This window comes from Cupressus sempervirens, chromosome 2 (genome assembly GCF_028749045.1).
Source record: "Cupressus sempervirens isolate cs-2001-9-10 chromosome 2, ASM2874904v1, whole genome shotgun sequence".
Lineage (NCBI taxonomy): Eukaryota > Viridiplantae > Streptophyta > Pinopsida > Cupressales > Cupressaceae > Cupressus > Cupressus sempervirens.
In genome coordinates this window covers 712455259-712479035 of record NC_143119.1, presented here as the reverse complement: position 1 = coordinate 712479035, position 23777 = coordinate 712455259, and the positions used below count along the sequence as shown (strand labels likewise).

Below are 23777 nucleotides of genomic sequence, written 5' to 3'. Positions count from 1 at the left end.
CCTCATTTTTGAAGACTTGCAAAAAGGTGAGTTCCCTATATTAGAAGATCCTATAGGAAGAGGGAGAACCTGCTCTTGAGATCTAGTCTATCAAGGTATCTATGGTGCTCTTTTTCTGCCACCTCACCCTATTTCTTGGATACATAGACTGTCATCTTCTCCTCCTATTTTTTGCACTCAAATCCCACTATTGTGCAACGCCCTCACTCGTTATGGAGTAGTTACCCCTATTTTTGTCACTTTTCAAGCTATACCAATAATCCTCCCTACCTCAATGGTCATTCCCTAGGGTAATGTTATTGACCCTTTCCATCTTGCTACCAACAATGATCTCCCTAGAGCTTCTTGAAAGAATTTTCCCAAGTTCAGTGGTGATGGGAAGTTCTCTACTTATGAGAACATTGTAGCTTTCTTTGCAGCATGTAGTGTCATTTGTCCTCAACATGAAGATGTAGCAGTGAGGATGTTTGTGGAAACCTTGGTTGATAATGTAGCTAACTAGTTTTAGCACCTCCTAGTAGGATATATCAAAACCTAGTATGACATGTGGAACTGATTTGAAGCACTCTATAAGAGTACAGAGGATGAGCATACTCTCTTGACTCAACTTACCCAGATAAAGAAGGAACCTAGTGTTCCTATGAGGGACTTCATTGCTAAATTCAATAAGTTAGTCAATAGGATCCCTTTTGCAAGCAGGCCTACTACTGATAACTAGAAGATGTTCTTCATCAACTCCATGCCCCCTAACATAGGCTTTCAAATCAGACATGCACATATGGCTAATTTGTTGGCTACTTAGACCTTGACAGTCAAATTGGAGGATGATTTGATAATAGCTGAGAAATGGAAAAGAGAGATTCAGAGTGGAGCATCTACAAACTCTGCCCCTAGTGTAACTAACAATATTGAGGCTATTCTTTGGAAGCTCTCTAATGAAATTATTTCCATGAAGAGACAAATGGGAAAACCTAGCTCTTCACTCTAGCAACCATATCAAGAGATTCCTCAAAGGCAACACGAAGGTAGACCATTGCAATTGTCATCTGCTCAACAAAAGCTTGCTATTGAGGCACCTCCCATGAAGAAAAATATGTGAATTTTCATCTACAAGTGAATCACAATGCTGATTCCTACCCAAAAATGAACAGATATAAGCATCTCACTACTACTAATGAGCTAACCATCGAGTACCCCAAAAGTAAAGATGATTCTACTCCTCATGGTGACTCTGGAATATTCTTTTTGGAGTATGAATCAAATTCAAAGGTTGGAGGTGATTGTTTCACCACTGTAGATGAAATTCAAATGACTATGGCTATGAGAAGTTAGAGAGAGAAGAATTAGGTGAACTTTATTCCTTCCTAGAACACATTCACTATCCTTTCACCAACTATAGTTGGAGAATCCATTTCCTCATCCTGGAGAAAAGAGTAGTCAAGGTTCAATCCAAATGGTAAGCCTCGATCCTCATTTCACATAATACAATATTGTAAGGATGCTCATATCCAAGTATCTCTGCTTGATAATCTCAAGACTCATCCTACCGAATTGTAAAAGCTAGTAGATTATTGTAAAAGAATTGTTAATGCCATAACTCAGTCTAATGTCAACTATACCATTAGCAATGACCAGCCTCAATTGGATAGTGGCCCACTAGCTAATGAAGAGGCTATTTTTTCCTATGTTCTTCAAAGAGGGAGAAGCATTAGTTTTGGCTACCTCCCTTAGTTAGAAGTTGAACCCATTCTATGTGTCCTTAGACGTAAATGGCCATAAGCTTAGTAACTACATTATTGATTCTAGAGCCTTTGATAATGTCATGCCCTCTTCAGTTGCTCATGCCCTTGGCTTGACCCATACCAAAACCTTTGGACATTTCTATTCCATGGATTCAAAGCAGGTCCCTCTAATAGGTCAAGTGAAAGATGCACAAGTAGCATTGGCTGCTCACCCTACAAAAAGAATGAAGCTAACCATCCTGGTAGCAGATATTTCGACCAGCTACAGTATGCTTCTGAGTAGAAGCTTCTACAGAGATATGGGATGGGAGATCAAGATGGATTGGTCTCATGCCATAATTCTTATGGGTAACAAAAAGATCATTTTGGAACCTAAGGAATAGGACAAGTTTATGGTCTTGAAATCTGATGACCATAAGGCACAGATTCTATATCAAGAGATGGAGTTTAGAAACTACATGATGTTCTCTAACTTTAAATGTTCTAAGAAATATCTAGAACCTTTGAGTGACCTAAAGATTTGGACCCTGGAGTTTGATGGAAGTTGTGCTACTATTGGGTCCATAGCTATTGTAGTGCTTGTGTCCCCAAATGGAGGTGTAACTCAGCTTGCATGCAAGCTACAATTCAAAAACTCCAATAATACAGCAAAGTATGAAGCCTTTTTGTTAGGTATCATTGTTGCAAAGAAGAGAGGAGTGAAAGTCTTAAGACCTCAAGGAGATGTGAAGCTTATAGTGAAGCAAGTTCGAGCTCAATTTACTGTAAAGAATGCAAGGCTCAAGAATTACAAAAATAGGGTCTAGGATGAGATTCAGCACTGGGATGCCTTCTCAATTCAAGTTGTTTCAATGGAATAGAATGCAAGGGTGAACTTGTTAGCCATGTCATCCTTGCTACTACTTCCCCTCTGAATTTCATAGATAATCAATACAAGGATGAAGTCTTGTTCAGGATGAACGTTCCTGACAACATTGAGAAATGGAAAGTGTTCAATGATGATAAGAACATCTAGTCTTTCTTGGAAGGATCTGAACCTTTTAGTGACCAATACTTTGAAGGGAGCAAAAATACATGCAAAGATTTCTCCCTAGATGCCAAGAAAGAGTTAGAGCTTGGAGATGAACAACTCAAAGGTAACAAGATCCATCGACATCTTATTTCCCTTGAGAAACTATTTTGATAGGCATGATGCATTTATTAGAAGGGAGAGGGGAAGAAAAGGTGGAACTTCTAGAGAATATGAAGGGATGAATATTGGCACCAAATATAAACCAAGCTGGTTAATTTCAGTAGTAGTTGCTCAAAGGAAGAAACGAAAAAAGAAAAAGGATTATTGACAGAATACCAAGATGTATTTTCTTGGGGATATGAAAACCTAAAAACCTTTAGGAATGGTAAATTCAAGCACAAAATTCCCCTCAAGCCTAAAGCCACTCCCTTTAGGAAAAAGCAACGTAACTATAACCCTATGATCTCAGATGCCAACTTTAGGGAAGTTCACACAAGATGTTGGAAGCTATAATTATCTACCCCATACATCATTTGACATGGATAGCCAACATTTTCTTAGTCTCAAAAAATAGTGAGGAAATTTGAGTGGATTTTAGGAATTTGAACTAGGCATCTCTAAAGGACAATTATGCCATGCCCAATATGGACCATCTATTGCAAACAATGGTCAGCTCCATAATGATGTCCATGCTAGATGGATTTTTTGGGTTTTAACCAAATTGCGGTAAATTTGGAAGATCAGTTCAAGACTGAATTCACCACTCCTTGGGGAATGTTTGCATATAACAGAACATCCTTTGGGCTCATTAATGTTGGCACCACCTTTCAAAGGGCTATGAATTCCTCCTTCGCTGATCTAAAGGATAAGATCATTGTTATCTACCCGGATGATCTAACTGTCTTTTCCAAGGAAAGAGAACTTGGAGAAAGTGTTGAAAAGATGCAGGGAGCGTGGGATTTTACTCAATCCCAAGAAATCAGTCTTTTGTGTCACAAAAGGAAAACTTCTGGGTCACATAATTTCTTAGGAAGGCATCAGGATTGACTCAAAACGTGTTAGAGTCATCTAGCAGCTAATTTTTTTGGGAAGCAAATCTGGAGTCAAATTATTCTTTGGATAGGTGAACTTTCTGAGATGCTTTGTCCCTAATTTTTTTGAAATCACCAAGTGCATTTTTGATATGATGAAAGGGAGTCAAAGTTTCAAATTGAATGATTCTAGAAGAAAGGCTTTCAATCAAACTAAAGATGCCATAGCCAAAGCACCCATATTGGTCCATCTAGATTACACCAAGGAGTTCATATTGTACTCTTATGCCTTAGCTCATATGCTATTTGCAATACTCATGCAAGAGAACAAGGAAGGTATCCAAGCACCCATTCCTTTCATGGGTACCCTCCTTAAGGAGCATGAGTTGAGATACTCTCAAATGGAAAATCACACCAATGCAATGGTAAGAGCACTCAAAAAAATTAGATGCTACGAATTATACTCTCATTATATTGTGTTTGTACCTGATTCAGCTATCAAAAGCATATTGACCCAACAAGAGATAAGTTGCAACACTAGAGGTGCATGGATAGTAAAGGTTCAAGAGTATGGCATTGAACCAAAGCCAACAAAATTGGTGCGTAGGAATGGCTTATGCAAGATGATTGTAGAAAATCAAGACTTGAACCAAGAAGATGAATCTTCAAGGGCACTAATGGTCAATCTTCAAGATCCCTAGTTCTCAAACATTTCCTATTTTCTAACTTACAGAGACTTCCCTGGCAGATTGACATACAAGTAGAAAAGAGACCTCAAAATCAAATCAGCTAAGTATTTCATATATGATGACCAACAATACAAAAGAGAAATAAATGGAACCTTCCTGAGATGTGTGGATAAACCTCAACAAGAGAGGTTGCTTCATAGTTTCTACAATGAGGCTTGTGGTGCGCATTTTTCATCAACAATTACAACATACAAGATTTTGAAGCAATGCTATTACTAGCCTAGCATGTTCAAGGAAACTTATAAGTTGGTGGCCAAGTGTGACAAGTGTAGGATGTTCCCTAGCAAGCCTCAATTAGCTGCTCTGCCCCTAAAGCTAGTTGTAATTGAAGGCCCCTTTTAGCAATGAGGAATTGATTTCATTAGACCAATTAGTTCGCCCTCATCTATTGGTCATTTGTATGTCATCACTACTATGGACTACTTCACCAAATGGGTGGAGGCTAAGCCAACTAAGTAGACTACTTCTAAGGTCATCTGTGAGTTCATCAAGAAGAATATTTTCATAAGGTTTAGGGTACCAATAAATCTTGTCATGGACAGTGCCTCCTACTTTTCTTCTACAATTCTTATAGAATTCTACTACAACAATAGCATACATCTGAGTCATTCATCTTACTATTTCCTTTAAGAAAATGGTCAATCATAATCAAGTAATAAAAAATTGATCAATATCATGAAGAATTTGGTCTCTAAGAACAAGAAAAACTAGCACAATGAATTGCACGATACGCTCTAGGTAGACAGAGTAACACCTAAGAAGGTAATTAGGATTTCTTCATTTGAGCTGGTATATAGAGTTGAATCTATCATTCCTCTCTCATTAGATCTATCCATCTATAAACTATAGCAAGTGATCAAGGATCCATTTTCCAAGATGGATTAGAGAAGTGCATTATGTACCTAACTAAGTTGGAAGAAGAATGTGAAAGGATGGTTGATTATATTACAGAACATAAGAAGAATGTGAAGACATTCTTCGATAAGAAGGCTAGACCAAGGAAGTTTATGGAGGGAAACCTGGTCCTAATATGGGATAGAAGGCATGAGCCCAAATGTATGCATCACAAGTTTGACTCCCTATGGAAGGGCCCTTTCAAGATTATGCAAGCAAACCAGAACAACTCGACAACTCTTTTGTTATGGCATATCCTTCTAGAGAGATTCTACCATTTTCCTACAATGGACAGGATCTAAAGTTGTGTCAAATTCATAATTGAAAGTAGGTAACACCTGCAGTTAGTGTTAGTCTAAGTAGGTTTCTTTGCATCTTTCCTTGCTTTGTTTTCCTACTTTCCTAGGTTAATTTTCCTTTTTGTTGTGTGCTTAGTTTAGTTTCCCATTATAGTTTGTCATTCTAGCTCTATGAAACTAGAGATTTTTGGTCCTTTCTCATACATTTGCAATGCCTAGGTCCCCATCCAAAGCTAGCTATTGCAAAGTTTTAATCTTACCCTTTTAAACTTCTTGAAGTCATTAGTATGAAAGTGAGTGTGTGTCCAAGATATGATGTCTAAGTATTTGTTAGGTCACTTAATTCTCAGCTTTCCTGAGTGCTCTACTTTATTTTTTTTCTAAGTCTCCCTTTGCAATACCTTTACTCACCATCTATGTGGGTTTCCTATTTTTCTGGTGCAAGTGGGGTCTAGGTGATCTAGCTATGGTTTGGGTGTGTTTTGGAATCCTCTCATTGAGAAGTAATCTTTTCCACACTTCATTATCTTCTATCTTTCTCTAACATTCCATGTCCCATGGATTCTGAGCTTTTGAGTTGATTTTCCACTTGAGCAAACTACATCAAGTGCAAATCCAAAGGGTGAAGCCATGATAGTGATCAACAAGCTAAGAAAATGATTATTTCATGATAAAAAAAGGTTTATGAAGCTATGGATCAAAGCTAGAATGAATCTCATTCAAATTTGTGGAGATAATATCAAGTACTACGAAGGAACATGGGTATATGGGTTTTCTATTGCATACTCATGAAAGCGAAGTTGGTTTTGTTCTACTTTTGATGTTGTATAAATTGGAGCCAAATCTCAGTCCCAATGATCAAATAGTGTGAGAAGGAGGTTGAATGAACCATTTATGGGCTTGTAATCAATAAGGAATGTTTGAGATCTAGTTTGAAAGCCATCAGATTAAAGTAAAGGAATAAAGTGTTGTTTGTTGTGCTTTAGTCTAGGAAATGTTGCTAAGAAAGGAGTTTTCTACCCCAAGGCCCAATGAAAATGACTACTTCTCTGGGGCCTTTGAGAATAGAAATCCAAGTTACTCTATAGTGCAAATATTCCTCGGAGATGCTTGAAAGATACTTTCAAAAAAGTTAGTGATGAAAATGTGACCCTAACATAAAGGAGATGTAGTGCTAAAATATTTAGGCAAAAAGTGGAAGGATGAAGTGCACAAGCTATTTAAACCTGAAAATAAAGTAGATTTTGTTTCCTGACCAGTCTATTCTCATATCAATCAACAAGGAATTGATCTTGTTCACATTTGGCATTCCCATGAAGGATCAGCATTGTGATGTCAATTTTGGGTCTTTTGCATCCATTTTCAACAAGAAGAAGACCCTTAAACAGGAACACATGTAGAGGACATGGTTCCAGATTGCTCGCTCAAAGAAGAGAAAAATGCCAAATACCCTTTTTGGCACAAATTTGAAAGAAGAGATTGTGGATATCCTTGTATTCCTCCTCAGACTGAAAGGAAAAGAGGAGATTTGGGATTTCATCGAGCACCATTTCTTCCTAGTACAAGCACAATGTGTTGAAGATATGTAGATCGATTGGGCACAAATAATCTATGATGAGCTCACCTCATGGTTGAATTTGGCCAAAGGATTCAAGTAATTCTACATGTCCTCTTATTTGATCTATGCTTTGGCAATCACCAATTGTGGCCTGACCTCCCTAGCATCCCAAATTATGATGAGCGCACCAAAGTTTATGAATTTTACCCACATTTAGAGCTGCAAAGAAGCTATGAGGAGTACATAGTTGTCAATGATACTTTCACAATGAGGCTATGCCAAGAATTGTAAGGATGCCCTAAAAGGAGATTCTCATCAGAGGCTATTTTGGCCAGAAGCCAATTTAGATGCTCATTTATCTAGTTTCCAAGCTTCTCCTAGTTATGCATAGGAGCTTATGATGGCTTTCCTAAAAAGTTACCCAAATATCCAGAGTACAAGATAGTTCTAGTCAAACTGTATCGACAGATCCTTGAAGTGAACACCTTGTGTTCTAATGCGAAGAAGATAGTCAGGATTCCCTTACCTATAGTAGTTGGCCTGTATTCATGTGCCTCCAAATTAGATGCTCAAAATTTGGTAACGAGATTTGAGAGAAAAATTAAGTTGTTAGAATATGAGGTGCTCAAGCCTCAATATGATCTGGTTAACTTTGTAAGGGATCATTTGATGTTGGGATATGCCTATAGGCATGTTCCAGGTATTAAAGATTTATGGTCCAAGTGTCTCAACAAGTACCAAACTTGGGAGAGATTTTGGTCATGGCTAACCATTGATGAAATTAAATTATATAACGATTATGTTGATGTTTCTAACCTTGCAGATGATGGAGCCTACATGCACCCCCACATCTTATGACAAGATCAAAGGTACCCTAATTTTTTGTACCCTACCTGTAGATCCAGTCATTAACACAATGGAGGTTCTTATGCAAGGGATAATCAAGAGAACAAACAAATGGGTGGAGTGGACCTAAGAAAGGAAAAAGAGGACCGAAAATACTGGTTCTACTAGTGGACTATCAGCTGGAGCTACCCAGTCAATTGTAGCAAAAACCACCATAGCTACTACATCAAAATTTGCAAGGCCATTATAGTCCATTGGCCAAGGTGGAGACCAGCCTCCAAAAAAAAATGTGCCACTCACTTCTACCTGTGGAGCTAGCCCTCTTCCAAACATCGGGAAGACAAGGGAGAAGGAGGATGATAGGGATAAGGGGAAAGAATAAGGAAAATTAGTGGCCAAGCCATCTTCACCTATTTAAGTCATCAATTTGGATGGTGAAACTAACCCCATGGATGGCCAAGACCAAGATGCATCTCAACAAGGGGATACTTTAGCCCTTTCAGTAACTAAGGTAGTTTCCTTCTCTGTTGCTTCTCAGAGCAAGCCAACTCCATTCATCCCAAGGAAGCTATTTGACCCCACTGCATTGCAATCCTCTATCAGTGTGCTCTCTACAGAGTCATGGCTTGAAGAGACCATTGATAGGAAGAAGAGGAAATATGAGGATGTAGCCTCATCAAAGGACTTGATCACTCAAGTCACCTCCTCTCAGCCATCCAAGAAGACAAATAAGTAGAAGAGAATTACCACACTGGCTACGGATTCAATGATAGGTCATATGCTAGTTGAGATTGTTCAGCCATAGAAAGAAAGTAAATTTCATGAGCTCTCAAAGGATAATTTCTAGATCAGGACAATGGATCTTGGTGTCCCATTTCATGACTCCATGGTGAACATGTGGAAATCTACTAATGAGAAAATTGAGGACAAGCTGGAAGAGCTTAGAGCAGAGAAGGAGATATTGAAGGCCTTGAATAGAGAGTTAGTGGAATACATAAGGTCTTCACTTAGGAGCACTTCTTTAAGTCAATTTTACCTGAATGTAGAGGAGAACAAGAACTTATTACTAAAGTTGCAACAAGAAAGGTAATTCAAGAAGGTAGGTTGAGCATGGGTAGATTAGATGAAGGCTCAAGGTCCCCTACTAGTTGAAAACTTGGGAAGCCTAGTATTGGATGCTCATAAGCTCAGGGAAGCGGCTTCAAATCATTAGAAAACCATACAAAATGTAGCAAACAAGTTGATAGAGAAATTGGCCCTTCTACAGGAAGTAACAGACATGAAGACAAATGTGGTCATTGCTCATGGGATTTTGAAGAATAGAAAGGAGTCACTATTTCATTAGAAGCAATCCTTGGAGTTTGTTTTAGAAATATCCATGAGATCTACAAATGAGCTCAAGGATGCACACAACCTGGTTGAAAAGGTCATTGAAAAGTTGTTTCAATAGTTGAAGATCTTACACATAGAGTCCTTTGTGTCCATTAATGGTAAGCTTGTGGACATTGAGAGAATGAAATCAAAGTTCTCGGCATTTATTGATGAAGTCATTGACCCACTCAACGTCCAAGTTTCCAATATTTAGGAGCTCTCAGCAGTGGATGCGATCATAAGGAGAGAAATGGAGAAATTTCAGTCAAGGGTGGCTAGAATAGATGAGCTGACAAAGATGCATCACTACTAGATGGTCCAAGCCAACAATATCATCATTCCAAATATCAAAGAGTTAAACAAAGTAATTGAATCCATGAAATCTTATAGATCCAAATCAATTACTTCTAAAAAGGCATGATGATTCTAATACTTTTCTAGACATCTTCCATTCTACTTCTTCTCTTTCCTAAGTTTAGCTATTCTTGGCATTTTTCAGTCTCTGTAATGGAAAATTATTCAAGCTTATCCTATTTTTAGTCTTTATGTTTAGAGATGCTCTGTGAAGAAAATCACCAATGTAAGCGGCCATTTTGAAAAGGCCTATAAATGTAACCTTTTATGAAGTTAATAAGATTGGCAAAATTTACTTTGAGAAAACACTTGTAGCTGGGACTATTGTGTGTGAATCTGAGTTCATTTTAAGTTTTGTTGTTCATCTAGTTTAAAGTATAGTATATGGAATGAATGTGCTAATGTTGAAATTTGAATGAATGTGAATGAACTCAATTTTTTTTCCATCACTCAATAGATTGTATGTCTTACTTTCTTCAGCATAAGCATCTTGTTTGTTCTCTATATTGTACATTGTAGTTTGTGTGTTTAGTATAGTTTATTGCATAAGGAAGATGAAAAGTGTTGTGTGGAGTAGCCGAGGGATAAAATCTGGGTATTGTCAAAACATCAGCTAATTGTGTAATCCAAGAATTACTTTTTTTTCCATCTCTTCCTTTCTTCTTGTTGTTGTAGCTGGTTATGCATGTTTCCATTCATTGCATTGTAAGTTTGAATAGATTGCATATTGTGAGTTAATCCCCCCTTCTTTTGCCTAGGTTATTTAAAGTTTTAAGCAACTTGGTTTTTGCCTCTTTTGCTCTCTTGTTAAGAGCATACCCCCCAAAAACTTGAAAAAAAAATTCATTGCATATCTTGCATTCATAAGGGATTTGTACCTTTCAATTCAAGGGTCTTTGATAGGTTACTACATTGACCCATTCTGTTGTTAACTTCTTTATTTTTCATAAACTATTGGACGGCTTAAGAGTCAAGGTATAAACCAAAATATCAAGGAAGACAAATTGTTAACCAACAAATATATTTCTATTGATTTCTTTAGTTTTGTTCTCTATTAGTGTCCAACACTTACTCATATAGAAAGCAGAGTTAGTCCTTCATCACTACAACCGAGACATTATATATAGGTCGAGTTATATATATTTGGTATATTTCTATATGTCAAGCCCTATAGGAGTCAAGAAATTCTATGGTCACTAATTATCCCTATAGAAGTCATGTAATGAATGCTGAGTAAAGAAAAGTGAGTTGATGTCGAGTCATACAGAAGGAGCTGAGGTAGTTGAGGCTGAGCATCAACGGGTAGAATAGTTATGACCAAGCATCAAAAATTGTATGTGTCAAGTAACATAGTCTGACCAAGAATGTTTGGAATGACACAAAATATGAGGTAAACCATTTTGGGCCAACATAAAAAACCGTTTAATGATTGCAAAGTTTTTTAAAGATTTTTCTACTCACTTCTAGCATGGATCACTAATCCCTATGAAGGAAAGTAAGCCAATTAGATTAAGAGACAAAAAGGGAAGCACCCATATCGTTGATTATAATCTAGAAGACTCTACAGATATCAATTCTAGAGTAGATCCAACCCCTATTCTATAATGATGTGAAGTGTTTTGAATGCATATGTGAAGGAATTGTATTATGAAGGTTGCAAGTGAAGTTTTGAAGTAATAGAGTATAATGACTAAGTGAAGTAGTGAAGAGATGAGAAAATATATATTAGATAGGAGATTAGATCACGGTCCTCTCCCTTTGGTCAAGCCCCATCATGTTGCTGGACAAACCTTGTTCATTGCAAAAAGCCCACCCATTAGAATATAGTGCTTCTTCTAATGGGCTATCAGTAGCTCCCTATCAATAATGGCATGGGATGGATTCTATTTCCTTCTTGCAAGAACAATCAATGGAAAGAGAAGATCCATAATTAACATTATGAGTACAATCGAAAGGAAAAGGTACTAATATATTTTAATTATAAATGAATCAAAGAAAATATCTTGACAAAGTGATCCTAATAATCCTAAGTAAATATCTTAATAGACTTCTTACTTCATTGTAAGTTTTAAATCCTTTAATCAAGGTATACCTAACAGTCTTGTAAAGCTTTTAACATGGCAAACCCCTCATAGGGTAGATCATCAAAAGTTATCACATTTGTAGCCCTAATAGGAATACTTTGTTACTATAGTAGTGAAGATTTATGGGTGTAATCCCCACCCCAGTTTTAGCTTCACCTTGGAGGGTTTCTGGGTAACCAAAATATTTTGTGTTATGTGTTTACTTTTAAGCTTATGGATATTATGTATAGTTACATTTATTTCATCATTTCAAGTTTAAGGTTATGTTATTCATGATCTAGATATGAGATGGATTAAGTGGTGAATATATTTCAATTTTTATTTGTTTTGAAGGATAAAATTTTAACTAATCATGATTCACCCCCCAAGTATCTCACTTTTCAAATAAATTTCCAACAATTGGTATCAAAGATTTGTTCTCTTAGAAGAAGTTTAACCAATTGAGAGTTGAGATCTTGGAGATGGAGGCTTATAAATTGGGAAAGACTATTAAAAATTAGATGATTGACATCCAAATCATACTATAGCAACTTGAAGTAGCAAGAGAGGAATTGAAGAAGTCCTTAAAAAAAAGGAGAGAGATGGCTATTCAACAAAATGACACACTCTATCAAGAAGTGGATAGTAAAAGAATATTTGACAATGGAAATTCTAGTGAAAGTGATGTAGCTATTGCAGATCTAAGTTAGAGAAGGACAATATTCTACATGAAGAAGTTAGGGGATTAAAGAGAGAACATGAAATCCAATCACTAAGGCTAAATGAAGTGACCAAATAGAAATAGAAAACTGAAGAAGACAAATTCATGGAAAAAGAAGACAAAAGACAAATGGCTACAAGACTTGAAGAAAGGACATCTAATGTGTAGAAGCTTACAAACAATCAGCTGGACATGATAAATCAATTGCTACTTGCTAATCAAGAGTTAAAGAAAAAGGACATAGAGATTGCAAATCTGAGGAATGGGTTAAGATCTAAGAAGGGACTACTAGAAAGGATGAATAAACCTAGTGAATCTATAAGATACTTTGAAGAATTGATGAGATCACCAAGGTCATCTAGTGACACCTATAGTTTAGGACATATCAAGCACTCTTCATCTAATGAGGAAGGAGAATCATCCAAGAGTAGAGAGCGTAGAAATGTAAAACCAAAAGGAAAGCCTACATGTTATCATTATGGAAAACCTAGACACACAACAAACATTTGCAGAAGCAAGATTGGTAAGCAAAATCCTAAGCCCAAGTTTGCACTAGTAATTGTTTTAATTTCAAGAAACAAGGTCACCAAGCACATGAATTCAGATAAAAGGTTAGTTATACACCTATTGCACCTAGATTTGAGGCACATTGCTACAATTGTCAAAATTATGGACATAGAGCACAAGAGTGAAAATCAAAGGCAAAATCTGACTGGACACCAAAAAGGCAAGAAAATGCACCAAAGAAATTTAACTCCTACAATTGGGATTATAACACATGATATAGTTGTCATTATTGTGGAGAATATGGTCACATTCTAGAAAATTGCATAAGAACACACTAGAGCAATTACAAGAAATGGTTGAATTGAAGCTTTTTTTTTGTCACAAGACTGAACATGTGAGCAAGAACTACAAGACTCGAGCAAAGCAATTTTTGAATTGCTTTTGGATGTTTTTAGACTAGTTTTTTTTTTTTTTTTTTTCAAATCATCAATTTTTGGCCCACCATGATCCCGTACCCCCCCCCCAAAACCTCACACACAAACATATATATCACATATATATAACTTCAATTTAGTCTCATGAGTTTATTACACCATTGGTAATATTAGGAATGGTAAATTTTAAGGATATCTTTGATCAAAAGATATCCACCTTTTTGATATCATGAGTATTGGTCTTCCAAAATATTAACACATGATATTTAAAAAATACTCTAAGTAACATTTAGATATCACATTTGATATCATGAGTATTGGTCTTCCAAAATATCAACACATGATATTCACCAAGTACTCAAATAATGATTGATATCATATCTGATATCATGAGTATTTGTCTTTCAAAATATCAACACATGATATTCATCAAGTACTCAAATAATGCTTGATACCACATGATTGGATATCATGAGTATTGATCTTCTAGAATATCAGCACATGATATTCACCAAATACTCTTTGAGAAATGGCCTTCCAGAATGTCGAGATGCAAGATATTCACCAAGTACTATGAGTAATGGGTCTTGAACATCAAGTCACATATTCACCAAGTACTATGTGTAATGGCCTCCAAAACATCAATTTGCATAACATTCACCATGTGTAACACTCAAAATGTTTATAAGGTATGTGCACATGCATTCTCATAATGTGTACCATATAAACATCCACCATGCAAAGTATAATCTATCATGATCTGCATAGACATCATAAGCTATCCATCATAATAGAAAATTAAGTTATTGTAAGATTGGCATGCCCCTCCCCCCACTCCCACACACACATATTGCATATATAAATAACTTTAGTTAAGTCTGATGAGTTTATTACACCATTGATAATATTAGGAATGGTAAATTTTAAGGATATCTTTGATCAAAAGATTAGCACCATTTTGATATCATGAGTATTGGTCTTCTAGAATATTAACACATGATATTCACCAAATACTCTAAGTAACATTTAGATATCACATTTGATGTCATGAGTATTGAATGTCTTCCAGAATATCAACACATGATATTCACCAAATACTAAAAATAATGATTGATATCATATCTGATATCATGAGTATTGGTCTTCCAAAATATCAACACATGATATTCATCAAGTACTCAAATAATGTTTGATATCACATGATCAGATATCAAGAGTATTGATCTTCTAGAATATCAACACGTGATATTAACCAAATACTCTTTGAGTAATGGCCTTCTAGAATGTTGAGATGCAAGATATTCACCAAGTATTGTGAGTAATGGCCTCCTGAACATCAAGTCGCATGATATTCACCAAGTACTATGTGTAATGGCTTCTAGAACATCAATTTGCATAATGTTCACCATGTGTAATACTCAAAAATGTTATAAGGTATGTGCACATGCATTCTCATAATGTGTACCATATAAACATCCACCATGCAAAGTATAATCTATCATGATCTACATAACATCATAAGTTATCCATCATAATAGAAAATTAAGTTATTGTAAGATGATTTTTGGGTTTTGAGTAGCATCCTTTGGATCACTTGGAAGATAAGTGGGAAGATACATTTTATGTGTTTGGTTCCTCAAATTGAAATTGGTATTTGATACTAGAGCTTAATTTAAAAGCCCGGTATAGAAACTATCACCATATCTATATACATCCATTGGAATGGATTTTAAGAACAATCCACAATATCTACTATAGAATAAAACAAATATGCCAAAATATTTTCCTAAAATAAAAACACCAAAAAAATGAAAAACTCAACAAACTAGTAAACCAACACATGATAGAAGACATGAAGAAAAGATTTCCAGCACATGACATGTGCCCAAACCCTAAGAAGGTGAGATGTGCAAGTGTGACTCAAGAAATTGAGAAAAGAACTCCCCATCCAACCTCTTCCAAACCAAATCATGGAAAAATCATAGATCAATCGTATAGTGGAGGATAAATCCTAAATGGTGATTTTTCACCCACACATGGAAGGAAGAAAGAGAGGAATAGGGAAAATAAAAGGAAAAACAAACATGGCACTTGATTTAAAAGAACATAGGTCTGTCTTCATTGAACTGCTCAAAACCATATGGAAAAAAATTTAACAAAATATTATAGTAGAAAAATGAGTTTCTCAAGATGCACATAGTTTACAGATTCTAAGTATCATGCAACCTTGTTGCTTCTCCAAACATTAAAACTATCCCTGATTCACAAGAAAAATCTAAACATACAGAGCAAGAGAGAAGGCCAAACACATAGAGAAAGAGCAAAGCTCGAACCCTGAAAATGAGAAATGCTATTAAAAAAAATTTAAAATTAGGTAAACAATGTTGTAGTTATGGGTGATCTTCAAAAAACATAGTAGCATATAAATTTTTACACTCCTCAAAAAAATGTAACCCGGATAGAATTTTCGATTTCAGGTATGTAGATGGAAGAGTAGTAATATGATTTTGAGGTAAAATTAGACTTCTGGAATTTTAATTCTATTTTTCCATTCTTGACACAAATGCAAAAAAAATCAAAACTGGAATAGGCAAATGTCAATTCTAGTCTATTAGAATATATAGTCCACCAATATAACTGAGAGATGGCAGGCTAAATCAGTTATCCAACTAATATCACTCTTATCAACCTTATTAAATGTTAACCATATGAGCAATATAATTAGAAACCACAACAAGATACTCATACACAATAACACCAGATATGTTTACTAGGGAAACCTTTGATCAAAGGGAAAGCCTCGATGGGGATGGTACCCACAAGATGATGTACTAATATAAATATTCCTTGTTAGATGATGGACCCTGTTAGGAATCTATAACAAAATTTAGTACATATCAGTCCTTGTTAAAAAACTTTGAATCCCTATTAGGAGATTCCAACTTTGTTAGGAGTTGTGCGAACCCTGTTAGGTGTTGTGGAAGATAGATGGACTCACTATCCAAATAGCTTCAAGGCAAGACCAATGAACCCATTGTCCAAATGATTTATGTATTATTCCTTGCAAAATAATAGAAATGAATAGTATTGCTCCTTCCTCTGTCTCTGTCCTATCAACCAAAATTCTACTCCTTCTAATCTCGTCACCAGATTACAAATCTCACATCCAATAATCCCTTGGATCACTTACTTGCATTCACCAAAAACTTTGCTCCATTTTTCACTTCTCACTCAATACAATGATCACTTCTACATTACAAACAATAAAATTATCTCTCCTTTATACCATATCTTCAAAATAATTCCTTCAATCAGCCTTGAGGCTTTCCTAATTAATTATAATAAAATAATTAATTAATTCATAATTATAATAGCATTGTCGGATCACAGTCTATATAACTTCTTACACATGCGATACTAGGGCTTGCGCATTCGCTGACGTCACCATCAGACTATCTTAAGTCACTGGCTGACCGTACATCTCCAAATTATATCTTTGTCAGACGATATAATACAAACATCAAAAACTATTTTTCAGGTACTTTGTCTCTATACTACTCTTTGTAAATCAGGGATATCTTCTGTACATCTTCAACTCAGGTATTGCACATTGAACCTTAACATCAGGACATTGTATTGAATACGTCAATGAACAAGCATCACCAGATAATCAAATTATTGTTCACACAACTAAGATCTATATCTGTTGTTCTATCAGTCTTCACAAATTTACTGCTATGTTGACATCAATGACAAACACAATCATGAATGTAATATGTCAATACTCTCCAATTCTTAGGATACTCCCCCAGTGTAGTATCATCAACATTCATGCTAACATAGTCTACTTCTATGAACGAAACAGACCCTTGACAATTATTCATGGAAGTGGAAATCACCAAAATGTAGGGTTGACTAAGGCAAACCTCTATATAGCTATCAACACAAACACATTTTTTAGATCTGTAGAATTTGAAAGATAGTTTTGAACACCAATCTGAGTACCCTTTTCAAAGCATTTTCCAAATATATATTTCCTTGTGAGTTATGTCATATCAAGGTGAGGTCAAGATTGTCTCTTACCCTAACATTTTTATGTCAGTTTTGTTATAGATTTAGGATTCTATTCTAGCTTTATAGATTCTTGAGCTAGTTTCATGCCCAAGTAGAGGAAAGGTCAAGGTCTTCCTCTACTTGGGGTTAAAGTCAAGGTTAAGACGGGTATTCAATTTGGATTTATTAGTTTCTGGGGGCTTGGAGAAGAATTCAAGTCATTGTGGGCTTTTGATCAGTAGTAATTCACTTATTTGAGATTGTTTCCAACATATATCTTCATGATTCCATCATTATTCTCAATATTTCCTTTTCTAGATATAATTCATATATATCCCATGATATTACAGATTACATCTAGGTCACATTTGGTAATCAACAAAAGGGGTCATTTGAACCTACAAAGTTGAGGTCTCCTACTTTTGCCCTTTCCATTTACTGGTACTTGTCAGATCTACTTTGTGGGAAAGGATTCCTCTCTTGCTTGATTCCCAAATATAATGGGTGTATACCATTTCATCCATAACAAAATCAAATGTATTAAAATGGTGTGTATTCAACATCATTGGTATATTATGTTTTGTTTTCCCTACTCTTGATCACAACAAATATTTTTATGAAAAATAAATGATGCATTGTATCTAATTTGTTTTAGTAAGATGTGTAATATATTGCAAGTTTGGTTAAATCTACAATTATATTAGCTAGATCTAATTCCTAAATTTTGATTTTTTTTAGAAAACAAGTATTTCTTGTGATAAGTTGCTTTAACAACTAGAAATACTTAATCAACAATAATATTAGCTAGGGAAAGTGTATAAGTATCCATTGTAGCATACTTTGTGCACTCATATATCTTAAACGCATTACATCAAATTTTAATAGTTTTTTTGTTGTCTTCATATGCGACTTAACAAATCAATAGCTATTTTTCTAGCTTCTAGGTAGTAAAGACAAATCAATGCATGTAAGGGTCAAAAAGTGGTAATTGTAAAGTGTTATTCGAAGCACGTTCCCTAGTGCTCCATTACATGCTTGCTTTGACAACCACAACATTGCACAATTGATCCAATACTTTTGCACAAATCTCTCAATAACCACACACGTATCAATAAACTTGCACAATCGATCTAACGACTAACTTTTTTCTCCAAAAATAATAGCTTATAAACAATGTTCAATAAAACTTAATTTACAAAATCTATTTTATAATAATTAGAACATAGACTAGAATTGGTAATCTTCTTTAAAATCTTTAAAAAAAGTTAACAAAAATTATACACAAATTTCCAAATATCAATAAAATTTGGAAAAAAAAGAAGAAAAATTATACCTATTTTTAAGCACATTAATAGCTGAAAAATAAGCAGAGACTCCTACTTTATTACACAGAATTCTACTTCATCCAATCACATAACTTTTCCCCTCTCATGGAAACCAAAATTCTACAAGAACATAGGCCTAATTCATGTAGCAACACCACCTAATGACTTCTTGTACCGTATAATTGATTTCTTGTACCAGCCTGCCTGAGGTAAGATTTAACCAGAAAAAGACTTCGTTTTTGGCAAAACAAATCGAACGGCTAGAATTTGTTTCAGCCAAGCAATGTGAATCTCGTGTAATGTGAAACACACAATAGTTTGCAGGAATCACCGTTACCAAGCAAATAACGTTTTATACCGAAAGAAGCAGATTTTGGTTATATTATTGGCATATTATGAGCATTTATTCTCCTATATTCTTTTGAGATGAATCCCCTAAATGGTTGTTTTCAGTGACCAATGGTTGATTTTTCTTCTTTTTACATTGGAGAGAACAATTTTTATGTTTGTTCTTTCCCCTTGATTTTCTTATGGAATAGGTAAAACCCATTTCTTTGGCTTGGAGTTGGATTCCAAACCTTGAGAAGAAATTATGTGTTAAGAAAAAATCCATTTTTATTTGATAGTGAGTTTCTATTTCATATGGTTTCTAAATTTGTAGTTGAGTTATGGTTTAATCATGAACAAGAACGAAGAAGATAATACAAGCATGGTAGCTGTACCTTTACATTGAATTGAAAATAAAGAAGAAGATGTGGGCATGCTTTTATTTGATTCTTTAGTAGTAAATTTGATTTCATTTCGATGGATGATTGCAAACTTTCTGTTTCTTGAAAGATTTCTTTTGAGTTTTGAAACAAAATCCTTCCATCTGTGTCATTTACAGTATCATTTTAAGACTGATTTCAAGATCTATATGCTAATGATATATCATGAGAAAATAGAAAGAAAAAGGTTAGAAAACGAATGTTTTAGATTAACCAATGATAAAATATAGAATGTAATCGTATTTCAGATCATAATGCTCAACCCATGTCATCAAAATCAGGGGAAGTTTGTCAAAGGTCCTGTTTCAATGACTTTGTGATGTTCCATTGGTGGTGGTTGTTATGCATGAATGATGAATAGCTGGGAAGAATAGGGGAGGAGCTTCAGGTGGAGTTCATAGTTTCAACTGGGGATAACTTCTATGAAGATGGGCTCACAGGTGTGGCAGACAAAAGCTTTAGAGAGTCATTTTCTGACATTTATACAGCCAAGAGCCTTCAAAAGCCTTGGTATGCTAGTATGTTTGAAGTCATTATTTACATGATGTTTCCACAATTGATTAATATATTATTCCTAAATTTTTGGTAGAAAACTTTGTACATAGAAATAAGGAACTCATTAAGAATGAGATGGGGTTTAGGTTTGAAGAGAAGTGATGGGCCAATGCTTTTTTTCAGTTCTAGGCAACCATGATTACAGAGGAAATGTTTTGGCCCAACTTAGTCCAATCCTTAGAAGCCTCGACTATCGTTGGAATTGCAGGAGATCATTCACTTTGAGAAGAAGTTTCGCAGAGGGTACATTCTCTCTCTTTGTTTTATTTTTCCTCCCCTCTCCCTTACTAAACATCTTTTTATTATTAATATGAAATAATGAGATAAACAATTCAATGTAATAATCATTTAATAGTACAAACACAATCAAGAAATATCTTTATATAGATATTTTTTTGTTGAAAATTGGTTCAGTGATTTTCTCGGGATTCATGACAAGGGCTTAACCGCCTCTTATGTGCTATAAGTTGAGTGGTTGTATAGAACATTGACAGATCCACAACCCCACTTTAACAATTTTTAGAAAATATATTATCTCAATCAAGAACTCAATTGACTTCCATGTAATTTAAGTTTGAAGAGAAGTGATAAATCAATGCTTTTGTAGTTTAATGAGTTGCATAATATAATGATTTAGAGGACTCAAGAATCCATTTGTATATATTTGTGTTAGGGGCAGTGGATCTCTTTTTTGTGGATACAACACCATTTGTGACCAAATATTGGAAAATTCCTAATGAGCACACTTATGATTGGTGAGGCATGGTCCCTAAAGAAGCTTATGTGAATCATCAATTGAAGGTCACATTCTTTCCAATCAAACATTCATAGCTCCAATAAACTCTTGGAATTTCTTGGGTAAACTTTTAACAATTCACCTTGTCACTTTTGCATTGTTTTCATTCTAACTCTGGTTATAATAAATAAACAAAGAGCAAGAGCTTGCAAAGGGATTGGAGGAATCAAATGCAACATGGAAGATAGTGATTGGCCACCACACCATTCGTAGCGTTGGTCACCATGGTGACACAGAAGAGCTCCTTCAACAACTCCTCCCAATTTTAGAAGTATGAGAGCATTTTCTCACTAGATATAAAAGTCTATTTTTTCTTGAACTGTTAAATGTCATTTACAGTTGTTCTTCCATATGCTTGAAGCTCATATAACATTCATTCTTCCTTGTTTCAGACACACAATGTAGATCTATACATCAATGGACATGATCACTGTCTAGAACACATCAAAAGTCTTACAAGGTAATCTAGTTGTACTAATCTTTGTAGAGACAAACTTGATGAATACATTTTCATTGTTTTAAAGTTCAAATCTTGTATTGTATCATTTTTATCTTATTTGATTCATATTTTCTTGAAATTAGATCTTGTGTTGTACTGTTTATTTTATTCACATCATATTTTTTTGAATTTAGATCTTGTATTGCATTTGTATGCATTCAATGGGAAGAGATTTCTACAATCCATCAATAGAGATATTGTAGTTTCTGAATACATTTGAATTTAGATCTTGTATTGCATTTTTATGCATTCAATGGGAAGAGATTTCTACAATCCATCAATAGAAATAATGTAGTTTCTGAATTCATTGTATGAAATTTTTTTTGCATGAACATTCGGAATCACACTCTTAGATCTATAGTCGAAATGAGAAGAGAGTTAAAAGATCAAAAACGGATTCATCATTGTTTTCATCTTAATTGATTCATAATCTTACATTTTCTTGAATTCAGATCTTATATTACATTATTTCTTACATTATTTCCATCTTATTCGATTCACATTTTCATCATCCACAACTTAAACCAGTATGATCTAAGGTGCTTTTTCTCTTGAGTTTTTCTTTATACCCATGTAATTGAAAGTCTAACAAAGTTCTTTTCAATCTCAGCGACCTGCAATTTTTGACCAGTGGGGGAGGTTCAAAGTCATGGAGAGGAATAGATAATGGTGCCAACATGAAAGGGCTAGAGATGTACTATGATGGACAAGGTTTTCTGTCACTGCAAATTACTCCAACAAATATTCAGGCTGCATTCTATGACATTGAAGGGACCGTCATACATCATCTAGATTTGTATAAAAGTGAACTCAAACATTTGCCCCAGAAGCATTAGTCCCAGCCTATATCACATATTTTCCCTCCATGATGAAAATGGGATAAATCGTTTCAATTGAACAGATGTAATATTTATGAGGGGAGACTAATTTGTTTTGTGATTATATATTTAACATAGGAAATATATGTACTGCTTAAGGGCGAGGTTCTATGAGGGGGCTTAAGCTCTATTTTTAGGAAGTGGATGGTCTTATGAACAAAATTATATATTGCTACCCCATTATTCACTCCTAAAAAGTGGAAACCCCTAATTTATAGGAAGCGGGTGAAAAAGGGGTGGGCCTTGAAATAGCCCTACCAACTTAGGAATGTTTTTTCCTACTTGTCAAATATCTAAATTTTACATTTTTGGTTAAACTATAGTTATAGAGGAAAGTTAAATTTTTAACTTATTGTACTTTTGCCGTAGGCAAATACTATTGCATTCACTTTGCCCAAAATTCAATTAGTTTTAGCCAATGACATATAATTATTTTTGAAATAAGGGTTTTTTCTAAAGTTTAATTATTTAATTATATATTTTATAAACTATATAAATTATATGATTGGCTCCATTTGTTTTGTCTTATTGGAGCCCTTTTCTCGGAATTCCTCCATATTGCATTTTTAGCGGATTATTTTTCGGTATGCTAATATTTTTCTTTTAACAAAACTCTACATATCCTTTACTAGTTCTTTTGTGTAATTTGGAATAAAACATTTAAAGACAGATCCTTTAATATCATTTTGTAAAAACAAAAGTAAATATTAATATTGCTTCTATGTTGAAATATTAATTTGTAAGTAGGTGAGTCTATGAACATATATATATATATATATATATATATATATATATATATATATATATATATATATATTTCATTAACATAGTTGTATGAACGATATCAACTATATACTCTAATACTTCTATTATTAAAACTTTGAATGGTAAAAACAATGTGATATCATTTATTATTATTTCAAATCTTATATTTATTATATTGAAGAAAGTAAAACATATAAAATATTAACTATAATTACATATTTATTCTATTAGTTATAATTAAAACTACATTATAACTATGATGGCAAGTACATGCCACAATGTGGCACTTGTTTTTTATGCATAGATTTCCTTTAATTTTGGAGCTAAAATTTTTAACTTAAATATACAACATAGTCATGGGACTGCTAGCTTTAAAATATTCCCTAAAAATACTCTATTTTATAAAACTCCTTCTATGGAACTCAATCTATCTTGTGCAGTTCATGTGGGTGCAAAGGCTAGTTAAGATTGGCCAAAACTATTCATGTTTATCTTTTAAGCAATTCTTTCTTTCCAATGGTCCAATTTAGTATTTATTTGTTTTTATGATATAAAATC

General features: G+C 34.5%; 1 pseudogene across 1 annotated transcript; it reads left to right on the top strand.

The window, feature by feature from the left end:
• Positions 1-1888: 1888 nt before the first annotated feature.
• Positions 1889-22771, top strand: LOC149575365 (purple acid phosphatase 8-like; annotated as a pseudogene). Its single transcript, XR_016360281.1, has 8 exons — positions 1889-2090; positions 2241-2506; positions 20088-20244; positions 20405-20524; positions 20955-21082; positions 21217-21348; positions 21470-21537; positions 22187-22771. The product of XR_016360281.1 is annotated as a purple acid phosphatase 8-like (transcript).
• The last annotated feature ends 1006 nt before the right edge of the window (positions 22772-23777 follow it).